The sequence below is a fragment of the Leptonychotes weddellii genome, chromosome 4 (assembly GCF_054177405.1).
Source record: "Leptonychotes weddellii isolate Sample4059 chromosome 4, ASM5417740v2, whole genome shotgun sequence".
NCBI classification, from domain to species: Eukaryota; Metazoa; Chordata; class Mammalia; order Carnivora; family Phocidae; genus Leptonychotes; species Leptonychotes weddellii.
Window position 1 is genome coordinate 96,675,343 of NC_138372.1, and position 5,070 is coordinate 96,680,412.

Genomic DNA, 5,070 nt, shown 5'->3' on the forward strand with positions numbered 1-5,070 from the left:
CGCAAACAATGAATCATGGAACACTACATCAAAAACTAATGATGTAATGTGTGGTGATTAACATAACATAATAAAAAAAGAAAGAAAGAAAGGAGCCTAAAGTACCATTAGGAATAAGCACTGCCACATTTAGTGGTATGGATTTTAGGTTTGGTACTGATATCAACTTCCTTGTACAAATATGTTTAGACTCAAGAGTGAGACCATGGGATCAGACAAAATGAAAGAAAACTGTGCCAAGTGTGAAGATACTAAGTTACCAAAGTTACTCTGAGTTGTGTAATTGCTTTGTCCCTTAGGCCCTCATTTCCACCTGCAGAACCTAGAAAACGTTCAATAGAGTCTCCACTTGCCATCAAATTCAATCTGAGGACACAATAATATAAACTGTTAACCCAAACTTTCCATTTTTTCCTTAACCTGTATTGAATGCAAGGTATTTCAATTGCCCATTCCCATTTTAGGTGAGATTGCAGTGAAGGCACAGAGTAATGTGGTACATCCAGGTAATATTCTGTTTCTTGGTCTACTTCTGTACTCAGCATGTCAACTTAGTCTGCCAGTGAACCTCTGAACACACACGGGAAACCCAACAAATATTAAAAATATGGGGTCTCTGGGTTGATCTTGGGAAATAGGCAACATTTAGGATTCTCTCAGGGCTCAGAAAGGCTCTTGATCTGCAAGGACCATGGTAGCTGCCCCAATTTCCATAGGGGGTGTAACTCTGGATTCCTGATGCATGCACCTTATTTATTTTTTATTTTTTATTTTTATTTAATTTTAGTTAAGCTCCCTGACCAGTGTGGGGCTCTAACTCATGACCTTGAGATCAAGAGTTGCATGCTGTATTGACTGAGCCAGCCATGTGTCCCTCTGGGCAGCTTTGATGGCCAGGCACAAACCATGATTTTCATGTTAGCAGAAAGGTTTAAAAATCTAGGAAATGCCTTCAATCTGCTCCACTCCTACTGGGCATGTTTCCTGAGTTCCTGCTATGTGCGAGTTCTCTTTCCCACCTACCCATAGAAAACCCTCTAGGAACCCAACCCAGGTCCTCTGGGATCCCTTTTATCCTTTTTGTGTAATCCTCTCCTGCTCTCAATGTGTTTGTGCTTCTAAAGACACCTGTGAGTCGGACTGCCCTGGGGCTCCTGGAGCTCCTTTGTACCCAGTCCCAGAGAACGGGGAGTACATGCAGTATACAACCACCAGCCCCATTTATCTCTCCTCCTGAAAGGCACTCAGCCCATCTCTAACAGTGCAGGAGTGTGAAATCCCTTTTCCTGGCCTGGGGGAAACTAACTCTGGAAACAAGTTACCTCCAGGTTCTCCTACACCTGTCAGGACAAATCTCCCCCAAGGCTGTTGGAAATCAACATACACAGTAATGAACTCAAAATGGTCATTGTGGTTTTCATCTCTTAACATGAGATTTGGTCTTTTTTTTTTTTTTTTTTTTTTTTACAATTTCCATGTATCTGCTGAATGTTTTGTACATGATGGGATGTGGTTACAAGAAATGCTTTCTTGTCCTTCTTGGTGATTCTCACCTTGGTGTCAGCTCTGGGTCATTTTCAGATGAGTGATCTGTCTCCTCATGAGGGCTCATTTCCCCTGCTTCTCTGCATACCTCAAACTGTTGGATGGAATGGCAAACAGTGTGAATGTTACCTTATTGCTGGATGTTTTTGTGTTTTCGATAAAACGCAAACACGACAACCAAGGTTTCTTTTCTAAACCTGCAGATAGAAACTTTCCTACATTTTCTATGAGAAATAGCGAAAAGCTGCTCCTTCACAAAGCAAGCCTGAAAAATGGCGGTGCATTTCTCACTGCACCAGTCAACTCTGAGTGGTCACCAGGGTCAACTCTGTGGCCCGGCAATGCAAGAAAAAAAAAAAAAGCAAGATGAAAAGCAAAAACACTTTATTGTTACACACCCGTTACCAGGGGAGAGCGCAAACACAGTCACCCACTACTACAATTTATGCAGTCGAGTTTCCCACCTTTGGGGAAATCTCAGAGTTCAGCACATCCTCAGTGCAATGGACAAGCCTCGTTCCGGGAAAATCGCCTGCTTGATCGTGGTATCTCCCCTGCCAGATAAGTGTGACCCGCCCCGCCTCCTCCCTACACCAGCCTCACGCGCCTTCCACCTACACACAAGATCACGCGCCTAGCCACACCCTAAACCACCGACACCTATTCCTGTCCCAAGCATCCTCACCCTCCACACAATACTTTCTAATACAATGGAAGCAACAGCACTGCTACTTCCACAGCCCCGGGAATTCTGTCCAGAACCGCACCCCAATGTTGTCTGATTTTACATCAGACACGCCGGGTCCATGACGTTGAGGGCCTCGCCTCAGTCCCTCCACCCCAACCCCTTTCCCTGTCCCCAGCTCCCATCCCACCTTGGATCTGTTCTGATGTCCTACCTCCTCGACCCCCTCTTTCCTCTCCTCTTCCCTCACACCCTTCTCCTCTCCTCCTCCTCCCACTGCCTTGGCTTCCTTCCTCCTCTTGCCAGTCACCTGCGTCCTGATTTTGTTACCACTTCTCCTCTGCCTCCCTGCAGCTCTAACCCCCCACCCCTACACAAACACACACACACACACACACACAGCACTCAGCACAGGGAAGGCTGCCCCAGCCAGACATGAGGGAGGACTTTCCACCAGCCAGAGAAAGGCAGATATGTATCTCTCTCGCTCTCGCTCTCTCCTCAGAACCTGGTTTGGAGGGGACAGAGTGTGATGGCTGCGCCTGAGGAGCTCAGCCTCCAAGCCAGGCCCCACCCAACCCCCCAGGCCTGGACACCCTTGGGGGGGGTGGGACCAAAAGTCTGCAACTTCTGGCCACTCAGGATGACACCTGCCCGCAACACCCCAAGCGCTGAAAACATCTGGGAGCCTGCATCTTCACTAGGCAGACTCCAAAGGAAGGGTCGCGGCCCCCCTTTGTGGCTGCCTGGGGGAGGTGCACAAGGATCCCCCTGTTGAAAGGAAGGGGCAGGGCAATGGAAACCATCCCTTCTGCTCCCTTAGACTGGGTTCAAAATTCATAGCAGGGGATGAGTGGGGTCCCAGGCGCCCCACTCAGCCACTGCCTTCCCTCCCTCCACCGCTGGGCACTTCCCCTTGTGATGAGGGAGCAGAAGACAAGCTGAAGACAAAGCTTAAGCTGACATCATGCAAACTCCCCCCACCTCCCACTCCTGGCTGGGATATGTGTGATATTCTTCTATGGAGCTCCCAACTGTCCTAATGTCAATGCTGTACTAGATGGGAAAAACAACCTTAACTTGACATGGCAAGGCCTCCTACAGTATCCTGTGAGTTGTTAACATTTGAAAATCCTTTTGAAATCTCTCTTTTCCTTACCTCCTCCAATTCCCAAGTATATAATCAGCCATTCCTCACAACCCCAGGGCAGCAGCTCTTTCTGCCCTACTGGTCCTGTCTGCCTTTCAAGGGGGAAAAAAAACAGGTTGGGAAACAAAGCCAAGAAACAACTACTCCAAAGAGACTAGTACTTGGGCAATTTTATGGTCATGGATGGAGTGCCCTAGGGTTCTGATTTGCCTTTGCCTTGTGCCTGGAGGTAGTGGTTTATTTTACCAGACTGTTGAAATTAGAAAAGATTGGGGGGGAGGGGCATCCAAATTTACTTGTCACCTGAGTTCATAATGTGGTGGTGGGGAGAATAATGCCCCCTCCCTAAGAGTTCCCCATTCTAATGCCAGGACCCTGTGCGCAAGTTCCATCACACAGCAAAATGGACCCTGCAGAGGTGCTTATGTTAAGGACCTTGAGATGGGGAGATGATCCTGGATGCTTCAGGTGGCCCCCTGGAATGGCAGTGGGGCTTTAAAACAGGAAGACGCAGGGGCGCTTGGGTGGCTCAGTTGGTTAAGCGACTGCCTTTGGCTCAGGTCATGATCTCAGGGTCCTGGGATCGAGCCCCGCATCGGGCTCCCTGCTCGTGGGAAGCCTGCTTCTCCCTTTCCCACTCCCCTTGCTTGTGTTTTAAAAATCTTTTAAAAAAAAATAGGAAGAGGCAGAGAAGGAGGTCAGAAGGATGCTGTGTGAGGAAGACTCTGCCTGCTGTGGCTGGGGCTGAGTATGGAGGAGGTACCTCTAAAAGCTGGAACAGGCAAAGAGACACAATGTCTTGTTAACCTAAAAAATAGAAAGCACCAGTTATTTTACCAGCAAAAATAGGACTTGTGGGGAATAAAAGGGAAAGGCAATCTGTGACAAACAAGCAAAACCATAGGTGAATCTGGAGAACAAAGGGGAGGTGCGCTCTTCTTTTTGGTGAAAAAGTCAGTTGGGAAGGCTGTTATTAACTGAGTTGGAAGTGTGCTGGCCTCTCCCTGAGGGGTCAAGGCTAGCATTTCTTAACTCTGGCCGGGTTAGTAGAGGCATATGCCTGTGCAATGGGTCAAGTCCCTGGATGGAGTTCTGGTGAGATTTGGATGAGATCTCATGAAATTTGGACTGAGACCCTCATGAGACTTGGACTGATCTCACGAGATTTAGCTAGAAGTCATGAGACATGTGTGAGAGATCTTACGAGATTTAGATTAAGATCTCACAAGATTTGAAGATCTCATGAGATTTGGACTGAGTTCTCACTAGATTTGGACAAACTCTCAAAGACTTGGTTAGGAATCTCATGAGACCTAAGTGAGCTCTCACAAGATTTGGACGGGTTTCCTTCAAGATTTGGATGAGATCTCACAAGATTTGGACGGACTTCTGGTGAGACTTGGATGAGATCTCACAAGATTTGGACTGAGTTATCATGAGATTTGGCCTAAGATCGCACGATATTTTTGTAGAAATCTTGTGAGACTGTGTGACATGTTCAAGATTTGGACTGAGTTTTCATAAGATTCGAGCTGAGTTCTTACCACATTTGGACTGACCACAGAGATATAGCTAGAGGTCTCGTGAGACATGCATGAGTTATCATGAGATTGGGACTGAGATCTTTTGGGAATAGGATGAGATCTCATGAGATCTGGACTGTTCTCTCAAGACTTGGACTGATCTCACA

General features: G+C 47.2%; 1 non-coding gene across 1 annotated transcript; it reads right to left on the bottom strand.

Annotated features, from left to right (window-relative positions):
- Nucleotides 1-1,950: 1,950 nt before the first annotated feature.
- LOC115941213 (U1 spliceosomal RNA) lies at nt 1,951-2,114 on the bottom strand. The gene has a single exon (XR_004075969.1). It is a non-coding gene; the product is annotated as a U1 spliceosomal RNA (small nuclear RNA).
- Between the last annotated feature and the right edge of the window lie 2,956 nt (nt 2,115-5,070).